Source organism: Rutidosis leptorrhynchoides, chromosome 6, assembly GCF_046630445.1.
Source record: "Rutidosis leptorrhynchoides isolate AG116_Rl617_1_P2 chromosome 6, CSIRO_AGI_Rlap_v1, whole genome shotgun sequence".
NCBI lineage: Eukaryota > Viridiplantae > Streptophyta > Magnoliopsida > Asterales > Asteraceae > Rutidosis > Rutidosis leptorrhynchoides.
In genome coordinates, this window is record NC_092338.1 from 385,537,448 (window position 1) to 385,560,295 (window position 22,848).

General features: G+C 34.2%; 1 pseudogene; it reads right to left on the reverse strand.

The window, feature by feature from the left end:
* Positions 1-13,743, reverse strand: part of LOC139851904 (aquaporin PIP1-2-like) — a 53,374-nt pseudogene extending 39,631 nt beyond the window's left edge.
* Positions 13,744-22,848: the final 9,105 nt, after the last annotated feature.

The window sequence follows — 22,848 nt, forward strand, 5'->3', positions numbered from 1 at the left end:
ATTCACACTTTGAAAATTTTGCAAATAGTTGTTCACGTTTCAACATGTTCAAAACCTGTCTCAGATGTTCAGCATGTTCACTTTCGGTCTATGAATACACTAGTATATCGTCTATAAACACAATCACAAACTTATCTAAAAACGGACGACACACTCTATTCATTAGATCCATGAAGATTGCTGGCGCATTCATCAACCCAAATGGCATGACAAGAAATTCATAATGACCATACCTTGTTCTGAACGCTGTTTTTGGTATATCTGATTCAGCAACACGAACCTGATGATATCCGGATCGTAAGTCTATCTTAGAAAAGAATGAAGCACCCTGTAACTGATCGAACAAATCGTCTATTCGAGGTAACGGATACTTATTCTTCACTGTTCTTTTGTTCAATTCACGATAATCAATACACATATGCATTGACCCATCTTTCTTTTTAACAAACAATACCGGAGCACCCCACGGTGAAGAACTCGGTCGAATAAACCCACGGTCTAATAACTCTTGAATCTGTGACATCATTTCACGGATTTCAGACGGCGCTAATCGGTATGGAGCTTTTGCAACTGGAGTTGTTCCAGGAACTAACTCGATCTTATATTCGACTTCCCTTACCGGTGGCAGACCTGGTAACTCATCTGGGAACACTTCGGGAAAGTCTGATACTATCGGAATATCGGCCACTGTTTTCTTTTCTTTCTTCGCATCAATCACATATGCAAGAAATGATTCACAACCCTTTACCATCGACTTTTTCGCTTTCATCATGGTTATCAACGGAAAATTATACCCGCTACGCTCCCCTCGGGCCACAACACGGGTTCCATCGGTTGGACGAAAGGTAATCATTTTTCTATCACACTTAATATTAGCCCTAAGCGATCTCAGCCAATCCATTCCTAGTACTACATCAAAGCTAGAAATAGGTAACACTAAACAAGTCACCGGGAAAGGCTTCCCTTCGATCTCTATACAAACCCCAGTCACATAGGTTGTGACGGGTGTGGTCTTACCATCGGCTACTTCTACACTAACCGACTTGGGTAACACAGTAGCTGGTAAATTCAACTTAGCACAGAAATCTAGGGACATAAAACACCTATTGGCACCATAATCAAACAATACGCGAGCAGGTATTGAGTTGATTAGAAACATACCGGTGATCACTTCGTCGGTTGCCACAGCATTTTCAATCGACATCTGAAAAGCTCTAGCCTCTGCTGTTGAAGGGTTCTTCCTCTTCTGCCCACTCGAGGCAGTTGACCCTACCCTCTGATGCTGAACGCGCTCCTGACCCTGCCCCAGAACTACCACTCTTCGACGGACAACTAATTGCACGATGCCCTGGTTTATGACAACTCCAACACACACTATTTGGATACGGGCATGCTGAAGACTCATGCCCAACAACACCACACTTTAAGCATCTTCTTGTAGCCTCAGAACACTGACCACTGTGAGAAGATCGACACGTGTGACACCAATTCCCTTTACCTGATCCAGATCCAGTACTACTCTGACCACTTTTACCCTTCGATTTAAACCCACTAGACTTCTTGGATTTAGATCCTGATTGACCAAATACTTGCCCACCTTGTTGTAGCACATTACCAAACATTCTGTTTCTGGCGGCCTGAACATCACTTTCTACCATCTTAGCCATCACAACAGCTTGAGACAATGATGTAGCTGTTCTAACAAAAGTTCTATACTCAGGCAGAATGATATTAACAAAATGCTGGATACGAGATGCTTCGTCTGGCACCCATTGTTGTACAAACCTCAGTTTATCCATAAACTTCTCTACTACCTCATCGATTGTCATTTGAGGTGTCATCTTCATTTCAAGAAACTCAGTCTTGATTCGGTTCATATCAAACGAATTACAATACTGTTCACACACCTTTCCATAAAACTGCTCCCATGTGATCATACTCACTTGCTCTTTCGGTATACTGGAAATCAAAGAATCCCACCAAATCATAGCCCTACCTTTCAACAGTCTACTAGCATATGTTACCTTCAGCCCGGGTTCACACTGACACGCTTCAAATACCCTTTCAACTTCTCGCAACCAATTGAGAGTTACAGTCGGATCAGTACTTCCAGAGAACTCGGAGGGTTTACAATCACGAAATTTTTTATAAGTACATCTTTTGGGTGGTTGTAAGTAAGATTGATGGAACATTTGCATTTGGTATGGATTCATCATCATGGGATTTTGGTAAGTAAAGGTGTTTTGTGGTGGCATATAATATTGGTTAGGTATTTGATTCTGAAGCTGGTTCTGGGGCACATTAGGTATTGTTTGGGATTGCGCGGTTGGGAATCCAGGTGGTGTATCATCATTTCCAGAATGCCTCACCAATTCAAGCTCATTAATTTTGTCTTCAGCCTCCTTTAGTTTGCTCTCTAACTGAAGAATGTAACTATTCTGATCATCATCAGACTCAACACCCTCTTCAGGTGCTCTAAATATTCCGGGGTTGGATGGGTCAGTTGCGTTTCTATCAGCCATACCTGTGCTACAAAACAGCTCACACAAAAGCTTAGTGGATAACAGTTAGTTCAATCACAACTAACACACGTATATCCTATTTTCACTTAGCCCTCACTCCCACAGACATGTTTGACTTGCCTCAGGGTTTGGGAACAAAATACGCGCACGTATCTGCTGCCAAACCATGCTCTGATACCAACTTGTAACACCGGCAATTTTTTTTTTAAACACAGCGGAAGACTTTATTAACAAACACACTATTAGTCGTGTCATTACATTAATCTGAGTAATTAAGTTTAAGTTTACACCACGGTGTTACGTTATCACAAAACATTATTTATACAAAAGTCCACATCAGAGTTGGGTTGTCAAACATGTCTTCTGCAACAGCACCCATCCCGACTAGCAGTACCTAAACCTGCAAGGGGAGAATATGTGGGGGATTAGCGCACCGCTAAGTGAATGGAATCTATCTAACAGATATAGCTTAAGTCACACACAAGCTATATACTAATAACAACACATGCTAACTACCAACTAGCATATAATAAGACAATACGAGGATCGGCGGCTTGTACGAGCACACGACTCCTAGCTGATCGGATTTGAGTCTACCGATAGTCCCTGCTACTTAATTCACAGTATAGTTATCCAGATGCAGGGGATGCATCGTTCACACTATACTCCACAATCAGTATCCTATGGACCCAACCTCCCCTAGGCATGGTTGACCTCATACGGACTCTAACCTCTCCAAGGCACGGTTTCGAGTCCTCAGTCTCCCTAGGCCCGACTGGTGCCATTCACACAGTGTACACATAATTCACATACAACATCAGGCAAACGATATTATTCTATCATAGCAATTTCTACACTATGCATGGTAAAAGAGTCAACCACAGTAGCATGATATGCTACTTAAACTCTATCCGGAGATAGACCCACTCACCAATTACCAGCAACTGCTCAGTTATTATTTCTGAGCTTCCTCCTTGTCCTTATAACCTGAGAACAACACAAACAAAGTTAATATACATATCTAATAAATAATATAATCATTTCATACAATTAACTAGGTCATAACACCATATATTCATAATTTTATGAGTCTACATCATGACTCCACTCAATAACGGCATACAGGTGCGTGCAAAACACGACATACACACTAAAACTCCTTTTCCGACCCAAAAACAGTTTGATCTAGTTTCTTAAAAGTTCACCATTGAAAAGTATTCTTTATTACGATTCTAACGATAGTTTATTCATCAAAAACGGAGTTACGTTTTGAAAGTTACGCCCGTTTCAATTTCATAAAAGGTACTGTAGCAAACAGTGGCACTGTAGCAACTCGGTACTGTAGCAACTCGGACACTGTAGCAACTCGGACACTGTAGCAACTCGGTACTGTAGCAAATACCGAAGATTGTAGCAAATAGTGACACTGTAGCAACTCGGTACTGTAGCAAATAGTGATACTGTAGCAACTCAGCCACTGTAGCAACTCGGGCACTGTAGCAAAATACTGTAGCAACTGGTTCGAACACATTCGCTGATTTCGTAATTTTTTCCCCAAAAACTCGATTTTTGAGCGATTTTGATCAAATTTTAAGCACATGGAAGCTACTAAACATATATACAACCTATTTCTAACATCAATTGATGTTTTTAAACATCAAACAACAAGATTTGAGCTAATTTCTTCAAAAACTCATAAGAACACTAAAACCCAATTTTCAACAAGATTAATACATAAATCTTTGTGATACTTACCTTAAGATGATCACAAGAACACAAGGAATCGATTGCTAACTTCAATTAATCCAAAAGCTCACAAATCAAGTTAGGTTTTATGATCATGGGTGTGTTTGGTATGCGTTTGTGTGTGTGTGTTTATTTTGAGAAAATGGTAGAAGAATCCAGGACATACACTTAATATTGGGTTATAAACCCATACCCCATATCACACGGTTATTTACCAGTTATCTAATTTTTTTCGTACTTAATTTGGCAACCCTAACGGAGTCCAAATTAAATAAACCAACATGTTCTGGGACCCTTGTCACAAACTGGTCACAACACAATTATAATAAAACACTAATAAAATAATTAAAATAAAAGCACTTAAGACTAAACACAAACCCTAAGGGCAAAATAGGCAACTTACAACTAGCCTGGGTTTCAGTCTGTTACATTTTATGTATTGTAACGGAACGAAGTTGTTCAAACTCATTAATATAATTATGGTGTTAATTTATTTTGAGTCAAGTTCCTATTTTGCATATTTTATCCATGAATAAGCTATTATTCTAAATTCCGTAGTCGATCACATTTGTGGGAACAAGTGTGAGGTCTAGACTATTATGAACTTGGATTGGTATACATTCACAGGCTGAATGTGGGGCAAGGTTGCTACCAAGGTTCCAAGATATTTGTGGGATACAAATATTGGAAGACCCGCTCTCAAGACTTACTGAATGGAGCCTTTGTGGTTGATCACATGTAATCTTGATTAAAGGCGAATATCATTGTATCCTCTGACCTGAGATACATATTGGGTTCGGATATTCACCAAGTATCGTGCCTTGATTCTTTCCTTTGCTATTCTGAAATATGGTGGTTTACAAGGAAGAGCTCAGGTATGATACAAAGTATATATCTAGGATGTATGTAGTCAAGATGGAATTTGTCCCTCTTATTCGTTGAGAGTCAGATGTCTAAGACTTGATAAAGTTAAATCTAGAAGAGAGTTATCACTCTGTATCTCTTGGATTTAACATGACATCTAGGACGAAAGGATATAATGAAAGATTCACCTATTCATATTCGAGATGGGAACTTGAAAGGGATGATGTTATTGAATGGCACAAAGTCATAACATATTGGTGGTGATGGACGGTCGTTAGGTGGTATCCATCACTTGCATTGGTTTCTTATGTTTCTCGTGCAAGTGGGAGATTGAAGGTATTTCGTATGCCCGAGAGACATATTAAATTAACGTGGCTAATATGCTTTGATTCAAGTCGGGTCATACCCAATAACAAGCTTACCGACACCTTATTCGTATTTGATCTTAGCGATTGGATCGTTGATTAAAATACGCGACACTTGAATTTTAAGAAAAAGATTTCTAAAATAATAACACTTGATATGTATATATAAATTATGAAATAATTTATATGATGGGGATTTAATTATTTATGGGTTAAATAATTAATTAAGTTATGTTACATTTTATAAAATTGGTTTTATAAAATAAAGTATACATAATTTATAAAATAGAAGTTTATAAAATATGTTTTATAAAATTAGATTTTGTAAAAACAATTTTATAAAAGGAAGTTTATAAAATATGTCTAGTTTTATAAAAACTATTTTATAAACTCGTGAGTGGCATTGGAAAGTGAAGTAAGCATGCCATTTGACTAGCTATTTGTGTGGTTACTTCCATTATCAAGAGGCATATGTACGAAGACCTCTTGGAAACACAACACACATGCATAAACACATATCAAAAAAAAAAAAAAAAAAAAAAAAAAAAAAAAAAAACTCTCTTACAATTTGATGAATATCGTTCATAAATTCGAAAACATTCAGTAGTAATGAATTGAAGTCTTGGTATAGCGTGGAACGTTAGTTAAAGGATGAAAGAAGAATGTCTGCAAACATCTACATAATTATTCAAACTTTATTTTAAAAGATGTGGTGGGTTTTTGCACAGACAGTAAATTTGAAAATTTCAACACATATCAAGAGGAACAAATTACTTACTTGGGTGCACACTTCAGTATTTGGGTTATATCATATATGTACCTCAAAAAAGATGAATTCTTTCTCAAAGTTACATCTTTTGGGATACTAGTTTCAGGACCCGTGAAATCACGGGTTTGTTAAATGACCTATGTATAATTACCAATTGCTTAAGTTGCTTAAGTACAACAATTTTATATGCAAGTTTTATAGAGTAACAACTTAACGAAAGAAGACTTTACATTCTTATGTAATTTACCATTGTAGATGGGGAAATGGGTAGACGGGGAAATTTACCATTGTAGAAAGCTATATGCATCCTTCTTCTAAAAGTAGAGCCTAACTCACAAATTGCAACATTTAAGCTCATCAATATCTTCAGAGTAAATGGGTCATCATGTATGTAGTGATGCATTGCACACATTGTTCAAAACTTATTAATAACAATAATAGAACCTACTGCAAACTATATCAAATATCTGCAAAGCAAATAGGTTAAACAAACAACACAAAACTAAAGCTTCAATTTAATGAGCATTTGAACAACAATATCCACACCAATGCAGTTTATTTGGTCCAAGTCTTCATCATAGAATATCAAACATAGATAAATATTTATAGGTATATATGCTTGATGCATCTGCAACTATTATCACCTTTGAGCATGTTGAAATTCACGGAGTGCAATCATAGATGGCATTAATTAAAGACCGTTACACATAGTTTTCTACTAACTCATCCATGTGACCCACTGCCCACCCAAGTTACTATATTATTATTAAGCATGCACATAAGTTACTGTATTAAGCATGCACATAAGATAGCCAGACACCTCCATCTGACACATCTTATTTGCATTTGATAACACCTATTTTATTGAAGTCAATAAATAACTGCATATTCATTCATGATGTCATGATCAGTATTGTACTAATACAGATACATAGAGATAGAAAAAATGAATCAAATCAAAGGTGAGTTCAAATTATAAGTGAAAATGTTGCATAATTTCATAGAAGAATACTTCTCCAAGCTATCTTTGGACAATCTTATACTCCATAATATATAAACGAATAAATTCATTAACACCTAAATATATATTATTATAAAAAATAATACTCCAAGTAAAATAAATAAAGAAGAAAACAGTAACAGTAGGATCCCAGGTACATGAAATCGCCTTTGATATATGATATTTCACCCATGTGGGATCTCAAGTGGCCAAGTCCCAACAAAACTTGTCACATTTTTAAAAAACTACATATAAACCACATTTAGTTAGAAAAATGGACATAAGTATAGCATTGGATAAAACCAGGAATTGTTGCACTGAAAATATAGACCTTGGGCAACTCTTTATGATAGTGAGCACTGTCAATGGTTTTTTTTTTTCATCTCACCCACAAGCATCCAACGGGCAAATCTTCAAAATAACAAACCACGTTTTGTAACCTTCTAATATAATTAAGCAATTTGGAGTAACTTTTGAGCATGATCCCTAACAGGAACTTCTCTTTCTGGCAATATTCAAAGTCGTTTCATAGGAACCAAGCCGTTTCATAGGCACCATCTTTGCACTTTTCAAACACCTTATTTGTTCAAAAACATATAATAATATACATACTTAATATTCAGATGGGAGTTCACTGTTTTTTATAATATTAAACTAAAGAGCAGACCTTTTTCACACAAAAATCAAATTTAATCATAAGAGTATCATGGAGATGCAATATAAAATCAGACGTTGAACTACAAACACGGCCTTAAACTCAAAAAAGTGATGCCCATAGCCCTCAAAATCCATGTCTAACCCTTCAAAATAAGTTTTAAAAAATATCATTAGTAGTAGTTAGAATTTTGAGCATAATATTACTTATTACTTACTAAAGGTTCTATTTTTGGACATTTTCTTACTGTTTAACTAACCAATTACTTCATTTTTTACGGAATAAGAATAATTTTGACTAAGAACTTCACATAGTAAAGAGTTTAATTAATTTTGCGGCAGAATAAAAGCAAATACCATCAGTTTAAGAGGTGACAGCTGCAACTAATGACTAACCACGTAAAACTCTTGAAAATGTGTACATGAATACTTTTCTCCGAAAATTTTCATCCACACTCAATAAGACATAAACACAAACACCTAGTGTGCAACACATGTTCGATTTGAACGAAATTTTGATCCAGAAAACCACTTACACAATAACATACTACCTTGAGGGTAAACAACACTCATAAAAATTCAAACTCAAAATCCAAATCCAAAATATCTAAAATAAAAAGAACAGAATAAATAAATATACACAAAAATTCCTATCCCTGAGATATATGAATGAAAACATTAACTTACAATATCATGTTTGAAATGCGTACTCTTCAAATCAAACTTTCAGATTCATAATATGCAAACATCAATCAAACCTAAGGAAAAAAAAATATAGATAGAATATAGAATATCAAAACAGAAACTCATGGTCAAGTGCAAAACCCCTAAAATTTGAATGTAGAAGATGAAAGTACATGAAAACAGAGAAAATAGGGAGATAAGGGGATAAAACTGAAAGAAAGAGAGAGAGTCACATAGTTCGAAAAGTTTACTTAATATTGGAGTAATAGACTTTTTGAATTCTTACAATGTACTGGTAATTGATTTGATGACAAAAAGTTATTGGAGGAGCAGAGCACTTGCAGGATGAGAAAGTGTGAAAACGTTTTCTAAACAAATTTAAATGGTACTGTAAAAGTTTTAAATGCCAAATTATTTATATTAATATTTTAAAATATTACATCATCAAACTCTCATTTACAACTCTTAAAAACACATTGTACTACTCATTAAAGCATATGATGACATCAGCTTCAACTCCCTTTTATTACTGTTTAATTAACCAATTACTGTTTAACTAACCAATTACTTCATTTTTTACGGAATAAGAATAATTTTGACTAAGAACTTCACATAGTAAAGAGTTTAATTAATTTTGCGACAGAATAAAAGCAAAAACCATCAGTTTAAGAGGTGACAGCTGCAACTAATGACTAACCACGTAAAACTCTTGAAAATGTGTACATGAATACTTTTCTCTGAAAATTTTCATCAACACTCAATGAGACATAAACACAAACACCTAGTGTGCAACACATGTTCGATTTGAACGAAATTTTGATCCAGAAAACCACTTACACAATAACATACTACCTTGAGGGTAAACAACACTCATAAAAATTCAAACTCAAAATCCAAATCCAAAATATCCAAAATAAAAAGAACAGAATAAATAAATATACACAAAAATTCCTATCCCTGAGATATATGAATGAAAACATTAACTTACAATATCATGTTTGAAATGCGTACTCTTCAAATCAAACTTTCAGATTCATAATATGCAAACATCAATCAAACCTAAGGAAAAAAAAATATAGATAGAATATAGAATATCAAAACAGAAACTCATGGTCAAGTGCAAAACCCCTAAAATTTGAATGTAGAAGATGAAAGTACATGAAAACAGAGAAAATAGGGAGATAAGGGGATAAAACTGAAAGAAAGAGAGAGAGAGTCACATAGTTCGAAAAGTTTACTTAATATTGGAGTAATAGACTTTTTGAATTCTTACAATGTACTGGTAATTGATTTGATGACAAAAAGTTATTGGAGGAGCAGAGCACTTGCAGGATGAGAAAGTGTGAAAACGTTTTCTAAACAAATTTAAATGGTACTGTAAAAGTTTTAAATGCCAAATTATTTATATTAATATTTTAAAATATTACATCATCAAACTCTCATTTACAACTCTTAAAAACACATTGTACTACTCATTAAAGCATATGATGACATCAGCTTCAACTCCCTTTTATTACTGTTTAATTAGCCAATTACTGTTTAACTAACCAATTACTTCATTTTTTACGGAATAAGAATAATTTTGACTAAGAACTTCACATAGTAAAGAGTTTAATTAATTTTGCGGCAGAATAAAAGCAAATACCATCAGTTTAAGAGGTGACAGCTGCAACTAATGACTAACCACGTAAAACTCTTGAAAATGTGTACATGAATACTTTTCTCTGAAAATTTTCATCAACACTCAATGAGACATAAACACAAACACCTAGTGTGCAACACATGTTCGATTTGAACGAAATTTTGATCCAGAAAACCACTTACACAATAACATACTACCTTGAGGGTAAACAACACTCATAAAAATTCAAACTCAAAATCCAAATCTAAAATATCCAAAATAAAAAGAACAGAATAAATAAATATACACAAAAATTCCTATCCCTGAGATATATGAATGAAAACATTAACTTACAATATCATGTTTGAAATGCGTACTCTTCAAATCAAACTTTCAGATTCATAATATGCAAACATCAATCAAACCTAAGGAAAAAAAAAATATAGATAGAATATAGAATATCAAAACAGAAACTCATGGTCAAGTGCAAAACCCCTAAAATTTGAATGTAGAAGATGAAAGTACATGAAAACAGAGAAAATAGGGAGATAAGGGGATAAAACTGAAAGAAAGAGAGAGAGTCACATAGTTCGAAAAGTTTACTTAATATTGGAGTAATAGACTTTTTGAATTCTTACAATGTACTGGTAATTGATTTGATGACAAAAAGTTATTGGAGGAGCAGAGCACTTGCAGGATGAGAAAGTGTGAAAACGTTTTCTAAACAAATTTAAATGGTACTGTAAAAGTTTTAAATGCCAAATTATTTATATTAATATTTTAAAATATTACATCATCAAACTCTCATTTACAACTCTTAAAAACACATTGTACTACTCATTAAAGCATATGATGACATCAGCTTCAACTCCCTTTTATTACTGTTTAATTAACCAATTACTGTTTAACTAACCAATTACTTCATTTTTTACGGAATAAGAATAATTTTGACTAAGAACTTCACATAGTAAAGAGTTTAATTAATTTTGCGGCAGAATAAAAGCAAATACCATCAGTTTAAGAGGTGACAGCTGCAACTAATGACTAACCACGTAAAACTCTTGAAAATGTGTATATGAATACTTTTCTCTGAAAATTTTCATCAACACTCAATGAGACATAAACACAAACACCTAGTGTGCAACACATGTTAGGTTTGAACGAAATTTTGATCCAGAAAACCACTTACACAATAACATACTACCTTGAGGGTAAACAACACTCATAAAAATTCAAACTCAAAATCCAAATCCAAAATATCCAAAATAAAAAGAACAGAATAAATAAATATACACAAAAATTCCTATCCCTGAGATATATGAATGAAAACATTAACTTACAATATCATGTTTGAAATGCGTACTCTTCAAATCAAACTTTCAGATTCATAATATGCAAACATCAATCAAACCTAAGGAAAAAAAAATATAGATAGAATATAGAATATCAAAACAGAAACTCATGGTCAAGTGCAAAACCCCTAAAATTTGAATGTAGAAGATGAAAGTACATGAAAACAGAGAAAATAGGGAGATAAGGGGATAAAACTGAAAGAAAGAGAGAGAGTCACATAGTTCGAAAAGTTTACTTAATATTGGAGTAATAGACTTTTTGAATTCTTACAATGTACTGGTAATTGATTTGATGACAAAAAGTTATTGGAGGAGCAGAGCACTTGCAGGATGAGAAAGTGTGAAAACGTTTTCTAAACAAATTTAAATGGTACTGTAAAAGTTTTAAATGCCAAATTATTTATATTAATATTTTAAAATATTACATCATCAAACTCTCATTTACAACTCTTAAAAACACATTGTACTACTCATTAAAGCATATGATGACATCAGCTTCAACTCCCTTTTATTACTGTTTAATTAACCAATTACTGTTTAACTAACCAATTACTTCATTTTTTACGGAATAAGAATAATTTTGACTAAGAACTTCACATAGTAAAGAGTTTAATTAATTTTGCAGCAGAATAAAAGCTAATACCATCAGTTTAAGAGGTGACAGCTGCAACTAATGACTAACCACGTAAAACTCTTGAAAATGTGTACATGAATACTTTCTCTGAAAATTTTCATCAACACTCAATGAGACATAAACACAAACACCTAGTGTGCAACACATGTTCGATTTGAACGAAATTTTGATCCAGAAAACCACTTACACAATAACATACTACCTTGAGGGTAAACAACACTCATAAAAATTCAAACTCAAAATCCAAATCCAAAATATCCAAAATAAAAAGAACAGAATAAATAAATATACACAAAAATTCCTATCCCTGAGATATATGAATGAAAACATTAACTTACAATATCATGTTTGAAATGCGTACTCTTCAAATCAAACTTTCAGATTCATAATATGCAAACATCAATCAAACCTAAGGAAAAAAAAATATAGATAGAATATAGAATATCAAAACAGAAACTCATGGTCAAGTGCAAAACCCCTAAAATTTGAATGTAGAAGATGAAAGTACATGAAAACAGAGAAAATAGGGAGATAAGGGGATAAAACTGAAAGAAAGAGAGAGAGTCACATAGTTCGAAAAGTTTACTTAATATTAGAGTAATAGACTTTTTGAATTCTTACAATGTACTGGTAATTGATTTGATGACAAAAAGTTATTGGAGGAGCAGAGCACTTGCAGGATGAGAAAGTGTGAAAACGTTTTCTAAACAAATTTAAATGGTACTGTAAAAGTTTTAAATGCCAAATTATTTATATTAATATTTTAAAATATTACATCATCAAACTCTCATTTACAACTCTTAAAAACACATTGTACTACTCATTAAAGCATATGATGACATCAGCTTCAACTCCCTTTTATTATATAGTATAGATAGATAGATATTCTGAAGAGGGTTTTGTAAAATTGAGACCAAAATGGATCTCAAAATAGGTTCATATAAACAGAACAACTTTTTATTCAAGATCTTTAACCTTGCAGTATAATAAGGTAACTACCTTGAAAAACCCCAACTGGGTGAACAAATTTACAAACCAGAGAGTTAGGCATAAACTAAAATTTCACTAAAACATGCCACCATAAACTAACTTTTTGGAAGATTTCAAGCAGAATATACAACAAAGATTAGGGGTTTAGTACTTTTGTTGGAAATGTAAAAAAAGAAGCTAATATTCACTTAAAAACACAAACTTGATGAAAAATTAAGAAGAAAAAAAAAATACCTGAGATACCAGCAGTACAGTAGACAAGAGCAAAGATCATACCACCAAAAGCCCAAGCAATTCCTTGAATACCAACTGTGCCACATTTAGTTAGAGATTTGGCCACACACATAACAGTTAAAACCGAAATATAAAGAAACAAGAAAGTTGCAACAAATTCAGCATGAAGACAACTCTCCTGGTTCAAACAATGGTGCTGGTGGTGGCTCTTTGTAATCTTTAATATCTGTTTGAGCTGATGTCCCAATTGGTTGCCTTTCAGGAAACTTATTTGCTCCAAGTTTCACATCTTCTTCCTTACCCTCCATATTTGTTGTTGCTCAAACTGTTTCAAGATATATGGTATGAGTGAATGTGAGTGAATATGAGGTTTGTGAGGTTTTATACTTGAAAAGTTTTGATTTTGAAGGGAGATGATTAATGGGTATTTGGTAGTTTACTAATTTCTTGATTTTGCAATTAATCATTGATTAATGTGATAATTGTTGATAATAATCATAATGTTGTGTATGTATTGTTCTGGGAAGAGCAGAAGATTTTGGCAGATTCTGAATTATTTGTTTGCATGTTGTGTTACGGAATATAATCCATTACAGAGTGTCATGAAATTATTGGTTGTCTTGTTCATTAATTTGATTTTCGTATTGGTTTCCTTTGTATCTATGAATCTTTGATTGCTGATTTCTTTCATTTTTCATGAAAAGCTTCCTTTTATTTATGTAGTTCTAGTTTCTTAAGAACAAATTTATTGCACTATTAATATTAATAATCATTTTGTTGGTGTACGGTCGTGTTCGGTTGACTCATGGTTTTTGGCACTTGGATGGTTCTAACTTCTAATCTTTCGTAGCTCGTTAGATTTGCTACCCCTTAGCATAGTGTTGTATGGTGTATTTTGTTGTTGGTAGTTAGTTAGTAGCTTTCTTGATCGCTTGATTGTATAGTCGTGAGCTCTCGTTTTGTTTTGGTTTAGTTGAGCTCGATAGTTTGTGCGGTTTGTATGTACTTCGGTTATGACAAAAATAACCTCACTCATCAATTCGTGGCTGGTTGCTTTTGTTTCGAGCATAGTATAAATATGTAAAATTCGATGCACGATATTATGTTATAAGAGCACGAGTTGTCGTGACTAGTAATTTTAGTGTTCATTCTAAAGCTTTAAATAGACACTGAAATTGACACTGCTAAGAAATAGTAGATATGTCTTTTAGTGTTCATTTTAATACATTTTCCTTCTTAATTCTTCTCCAACGGACAGAAATTTAAAAATATACACGCCAAACGTTGAATGAACCAACATCGAAATCTCAAAGGTGTAAAATCGATGCCGGAACTGATGTTGGTACAATGTTGATTCGACGGTCGATCTCGGCATCGATTTTGGAAAACTCCGAGATGAAAGGGTGACCCCTGGTGCTGTAAGGGCCCTTTTCTCTTTTATTCAAGCTTGTAATCTTGTAAAATTCATATTCATAGTTATATAATACGTAGTATATATACTTGTTTGATTTCCAGAATAAAAGAAAAAATCCCAGTGTAATTTGTTCCCCTCATGAAGCAAACCCAATAGGCCACTAGATTAGTATTTGTTTTTTATTTACAACTACTAAGAAAAACCCATACCATTCTTGTTAATCTAGCCCAACTATTCCATGGGTCAAGAGTAAATGGCAGTTTAGTTAGTTTTTTAAAACAGAAATGGAGAAATGCGTTTCATTATCTAAAATTTTTATAATTAATTATCTTTTTGATTTTGATCTAAACGAGTTGAGTTTGCTCTCTCGTTGCCGGGAACATTAGCTAAATTTGATTGAGAAAAAAGAGGAAAAAAATAGAAATAAAAGACATAAATTAAAATGGGGAAAAAAAACCCCCAAAGTTTACAAAAAAAATAAATAAACAACAAAATAAATAAATAATAACAGTTATAATAATAATAATAATAATAATAATAATAATAATAATAATAATAATAATAATAATAATAATAGCTTCCCACTAATTTTTTGTAAGTTTTAAAACTTTTAAGTTTATTATTATTATTATTATTATTATTATTATTATTATTATTATTATTATTATTATTATTATTATTATTATTAAATAATCACAATTTAGAAACATGGTTTTAGGTGTTGTTGATGATACCATAAATATAATAGTATGTTTGAATTTAAAATTGACTTAGAATTAGAGATCTTTCTAAAAACAATCTATTTGTCCTCGAGTGGAGGGATGAATGATTTTTTATACTCGTTAGTGGAGAAACGATATTTCTACCCATAGGGTAAAGAAAACAACTTTCTTTTCACTTCAGGTTAAAATCATCTCTCACATATTTCACATTGGTACTATTGAGTATTCTTGTTATGAGTTGAATGTAAGTTGGTATGGACCAATGTCCAGAAGAAAGTAAGCATATACGAGAATACGAGATAGATAAACTAGATAACATTAGTGAAATGTGAGGCCAGTTCCTTACAATACAATTTCAATAACAGACAAACCTGAATCTATCCACATATTTAATTTGTTCCTTTTTGTTTAAAGCATGAAGCCACAAAACGACATAATGAACTACATTGAACGCTTTTGCAACCCACTTGTTCTCTCCTGCCAGAATGTTCACATAGTTGATTTCCGTGGGACAGATGTCATACGTCACCAAGATTTATTCTGACATATTGAACCCCTTATTTTATTAAATTAATGTAGTAGGTGAACACATTGAACCCCCAAAGCTAAAACAATGGACTAATTGGATATATTCACATTGATCAACTAAAAATTATGATGAAAATTATTGGTTAGTGATAACTATAGGTTTATAAGTGACTCAAAGTTCTTGATACAAAATTATGTCAGACGAGTTGCTACAAAAAGGGATGAATTTCTAACTTTTTTTTTTTTTTATTTTTTTATTTTTTTGTAATAGAATAATAGATAGATAGATAGATTTATGTCAAACTTCAAAGTAATTCCTCCGAATGCACAACTTGTTATTATATTTATATATATATATATATATATATATATATATATATATATATATATATATATATCCTGAATTATGAATAAGCCGTATCACAAGTGGAGGAAAACGATGTTTAACTTCCCTTTCCTTGAGGTAATGGATGCATGTTTGCTTACTTTTTAGAGGTTGTGTATGGAAAATACAAAAGTAGAAAATAATTAATCAAAATAAGTGGCATGATGGAACTACTGAAAATTTGATATATTGATTCATGTTATGAAATTCTTAAATAATATTTTTGTTTCAATCTCACTACAATATATTACATGGTGGCTAAAGAAAAGAGTACGTCAAAAACATTCACATAATAATTTAGCTAAGGTAAGAATTGAAAAAATTAGAGAAACTTAACAAGAAGCTAGCAAATATAAAAACAACAAACAACCCTTAACAGTTTGCAGATACAACACCACCAAACAACTATTACTACATGCAACATCACACAAACCATGAAAATGAACTCAAAATTCACACCTAAAAAACTAACCAAAACCTTGACTAAATTATCACAAACAATAAGCCACCTTGGAAAGAGAACATGAATGAAGACCAAAGCCTCGATTGAAAACTTATGAACTCGAATATCAGTCACTTGTAGAAAAAACTGTAACGACCCAACTCGTTATCCAACAGAAAATACTTGGAAAAAAAAATATATTTTTTTTACAGGGAGGGTGCGCGGCTCGCGGCCCCATGGTGCGCGGCGCTCAAAAACTGTCTGTCCGAATTTTCTAACATGGGCAACAAGATCTCCCACTTCCCGACACTTTTAGACGAAACGGTTTTCACAACACATTATAATAAGTAAAACAAAGAGATTTCCAAAATAAAAACGAGTTTTACAACACCGGGCCCACATCGTCCCGTATTACGAATTTCGTACAAAATACAAGTTTCGACCACGAAAGTTTAATTTCCAAACGGCACTTAGAGCATGTTGTTTGGGGTTTAAACTACCCGTATCTTGGTCAAACTTCCAAAAGCTAATCCCCCGAGAGCCACTAATCCAAACAAATACCTTTGCCCTTATCCACGCCGGAGCCTAAAAAGGTAAACAACGAGAGGGTAAGCATAACGCTTAGTGAATGCAATAATTATGCACATACATATATAATCTACTTACTTGCAGTCACTTACACAATTATCGCATACACGCTAGCATGTTAAATAGCATACCTTTGCAAAGTAATACACTAAAATCTCCGACAACACGAGCTAGCACAACAATAGCATATGACACGAAATATAATATGCTACACTACAACACATAACCATGGTTAACCAGAGTACAAAAGGGAACGATTCTCGCGAATGAACTGTTAGCCACGCAGACGCCACTAGTATGCATCACTAGTCCCTTTGGTGGTATCGAACGCCCGAACTTTAAACCCACCCATCACGTGAAATGTGGTATCAAACGCCCGAACTTTAAACCCGCACTTCACGCCCGCACACATACATATGATATGGTATCGAACGCCCGAACTTTAAACCCATATCACATGCCACGCATGAAGATGAGGTATCGAACGCCCGAACTTTAAACCCTCATCCCATGCCAACACGATGTGGTATCGCATACCTGAACTTAAAACTCCATCGCATTCCGCACAAGTAAATACATTACATACACACATGTATAATTATTCCACTCACCTTAACGCCTTTGGTGAATTAGAAATCAAGCTTGCAACCTTCAATGTAACGTACCTATTACATTATGCATATAATCAATCACACAATCAATTTGGTCAACCAACTCACTCACCATCCTAGTGTCATTTTGACCCAAGGTGCAATTTCGACCCAATTGCACCCTTAACCCTAATATTATGTCAATTTTGGTCTTAATACTCTTATTAACACAATGTTATCGCACTTTTGTAACATCCCGCATTTTTTCGTTAATTCATTTTAACGCCCGTCTTTTTTTAGACAATATCTTTCGTTATCAAAATTAGCACCTTTTGTTAACTCACGTTCTTAATATTTCTGATATTTAATCTTAACATCTCTCGTTTACTCTAGCGTTTTTAAAATAATTCGTTTAGTTAATTCCCACACCCGACTACAACTTGAGGGACTAATCTTGTCACTTGGCTAAAGCGGCAACTAGTTGAACTAGTCACCACCTCCCTCCCCACCACTCATTTCTCTTCTCTTTTTCTTTTCCATTTTTCTCTCAAATATTACTTCCAAACTTTCATTCTTTTCATCTTCTTCACTAAATCATCATCTAAATCATTTCAAGGAAGCTTACAACAAAATGATTTTTACTTTTGGAATCCTCTCTTCATCCTCTACAACTTGATACCAATTTCATCTCGTTTGGATAACATTTATAAAAATCTAGATTTCATGTTCTTAGTGTTTTTGACTTGAAATGGTGTTAATTAGTGTCTATGGCTCAAGTCTAACATGAATATGTGTTTGGTTTGCTCGATTTGTTTGTTTTGAGTAACTAGCTTGAATATGAAAATGGGTTTGTTAAATCCTTGATTTTGGTTGATTAAATGTTGTTTAATTGTTAAAATTCATGTATTAAATGTGTTACTAGCATCATTAGCTTCATTTTGGTATGTTGGATGACATGAAAACCTTACATTAACATGATTAGTGATATTATGATTTTTGGTTAGGGTTTGGCAGCCTTGAATGTGAATTTTGATGCATTAAATGCTTTGAAATGTTGTTAGTAAGTGTTTAGTTGTATTGTATGTTTAACTACCTTCGAAACGGCGTATCGTATGTGTAAATTGGATTCCCGAATCGCCATTTGCATTTTTGAGCTTGAAACGTTAAATAATGATCTTTCGGAGAGATTTCGGTTATTGTAAATGATGTTTTTGTTTAATGATGTTTAGTTGTATTCCTTGTTAAATTATCTTTCCAACGATATAAGATACGTGTTTTGAATGTTTACGGTTCATAAGTTATGTTTGTTTGAAGTTTGGTTCGAGCCTACACATGAAAACAGCCCAGAATTTCTGTCAGGCATACGGAGCGGCGTGCCGATTCCTAAGCGGAGCGCCGAATGCCTACAAAGTGGTGCTGAGACTTTTGCCTTGAAATGGAGCGGCATGTCACGAATCTGAGCGGAGCGCCATTTGCCTGTTGTCCAAAAAGTCTCATTTACGTTTAATTCTAACTATGCTACGTACCTCCGATTAACATGAAACTTGGCCAACATGCTTATATTTGATTTTTCATCATGGAAAAATTGTCGGATACCCGACCCGACCCCGTTGACTTTGACTTTGACCAAGTTTGACTTTTGGTCAAACTTAACCAAACACTTATACAATCGTTCTAACGTGCTTTTATACTTATATCTTGCATGAAACTTGACAACTTGATTTACATGCTATATTAATCGAGTCATAACGAGCCATAGGACTAATTGAACACATTTCGCCCGACCTTGTGTCGTAACCGGTAATTTATACAACTTACTTGTTTAGGTCAAGGCTAAGCAACTTTCATGCGCACGTTTACTTTGTGAAGTACCTTTATACTCATGCACTCGAGGTGAGATCATAGTCCCACCTTTTCAACAACTTTTATACTTTTAAATCGTGGTCTGAGAAACATATACTTTGTTACATCTTGTACTACTTACTTTTATGTTTTGAACACAAGTCCGATGAAACAAACATTCCACAGCGAGTTTGAACAAAAATCCTCAATTCGATTATCATTAGTTACACTTGCCGGGTGTAAGTGGGAACTTATGTTGTATGGCCATACGGGTTTGACAAACCCTCATCCGGATGGTTCGCTACCATTAATTCAGATGGAATGTATTTTCGAGAAACAGTGTATGTTCTAACACTATTGTGATGGGGTTCTATGGAAGGAAAGTTAAGCCTTGATAATTGGGTGCTCGCGAACTTATTTTGGAATGCAAACTATTTGGATGATCAATTTTATGGGAATACTAAATCTTGTGGTTCAAAAATAACGTTTATTACTACATCTATGATTTCACCAACGTTTTTCGTTGACAGTTTTATATATGTTTCTCAGGTTCATACTTGGCTACTTGATACATGCTTCCGCACACTTTGATAACTTGCTTGGGTTCAACCATGCATGTATACGCTAGGGATATCATCTTTGGATTCAAACTTAAAGCATACATACTTACGCTATTTATAGCAACTGTGATTTTCAACTTATTATGTCGCAAGCTATTTCATTTATACTTTACAACTTTTGTAAACTTAAACTTGTTGTCAAACCGTTTGGTAAACTAAACTTTGTAAGTCTTGTACGTTTCAAATGAATGCGACATAATTTTGGTCAAACGCGTCTCATATAGGGACCACGACCACGTAACGGGACCTAAGTTAACGACGCCGTCAATGACGATTTTGTCGGGTCGCTACAGATGGTATCAGAGCGTTGGTTGTAGGGAACTAGGATATGCATTAGTGTGTCTGACAGAGTCGTTAGGACGCATTAGTGAATCTAGACTACAACCGGATAGTTAGCCATTTCATTCTGACATACATTTGCTATAGATAGCACTTACTTGACTACTTGTGCATATCTACTTGAATCTTTCTTAGGTGAACTTCTTAATGGTACCAAATTTTCATCATACGAACCCGTACTCTGTCACTTTCTGGTAACACACGTAAATTCAAGATTCATACACGTAAGGATGACGACGACTTCATTAGTCACACTTGTTCGGGAACTCTGTCTCCCAGATTATTTTTCACACCGGTGTTCCTTATTATCTACCAATTCTTGTTACTACCATCACTACTCTAGGTGAGTATCGTAGTCACTACTTATCACTACGGTTGCGTACTACTCGTTATCATAATTCGTTACTCTTTTCGTACCCAAAATACATTATCGTTTGACTTGAACCGCATTGATGAAAACAATCATTTATACACTTCCCTCGGGAAACGCATCTTCAGAGTTGCACTAATTCTTTCTATTCAATACGAGTCACGTTAGACACGTCGTTACACTTTGTTCATTTTAAATCTTCATGATTACACAAACTTGAATCTATGGGGTGATGTGGGAATGGAGGTATGAGTTAGTATAATATAACGACACTCGATCAACGTGGTTATATTACAGTAAGTCATACCAAAGTTCTAATGACACGTGATGGTGGTTGGACTCGATCAACCTAACCACCACCATGTGCCATGTACATGACTTCATTTTTCTTGTTAGATATCCGAAAACTCCGAGAATGTTGATAACAACCATACCGGGGACACATCTTCGATTATTGTCGAACCATATCCATGCTTCCGAATGAATGACAAATTCTTTCAACTTCAAACATATGTTACAAGCGTATACTATCTTGTTTTTGCACAGTTTTATCGACGAACTACACTATGCTTGTTATGCTCACATCGAGACGGAAACTTCTCCCGCATTACACTCGTACTTCCGTTTAAGGAAATCTTTTATTCTAAATTCTCAATGGAGAGATAGACTCTTCACGTTATACTAGTATTCGCTACGAGGCTGAATAGTCCTAACAAACGTTTTTAGAAACCGATAAATCTTTCGCGGCGCGAATTTCTTGAGAAATGAAAACTTGTTCAAATATATCTTAAAGAGATGTACCTCGTCTCGGATCGAGATTCTCGCTTCACTTCTAGATTTTTGGAGTGCCTTACAAGAAGCCTTAGGACCACGCTTAGATATGGGTACCACGTATCACCCACAAACCGACGAACAAAGCAAATGTACGATTCGAACCTTGGAAACCATAATACGAACTTGTATTTTATCCTTAGCCGAATTCTCTTACTACAATAATTTTCATTCGAGTATCCACACCTTTTGAGAACTCATATAGCCGCAATTGATGTTTTCTTAATTGTTGAACCGAAGTAGGTGACAAGCAAACCACCGGACCCGAACTCATTCATGAAGTAACCGTTAAGATCGTTCAAATCCAAGAAAGACTAAAGATGGCCCGTAGTCGCCAAAAGAGCTATGTCGATGTTAGACGTAAACCTCTTGAATTCCACGTGGGTGACTGCGAAATGTTAAAAGTCGCACCTAGAAAAGGTGTAATCCATTTCGGGAAACGTAGAAAGCTAAATCCGCGATATTTTTAACCCTTTTGAAATCTTGGGGCGTTTTGGACCCATTGCTTGCCGTTTAGATTTTTCGACTCATTTGAGCTCCGTTCATCCTACTTTCCATGTGTCGAACTTAAAAAAGTGTCTTGCCGAGCAAGAACTTGTTATTCCCTTCGATGAGCTTACTATCGATGACAAACTTCACTTCCTAGGAGAACCGGTTGAAATTATGAATCGTGAAACCAAACTTTAAAACAACGTAAAATCCTGATTGTCAAGTTCCTTAGAATGCCCAAGGAAGTATCCTC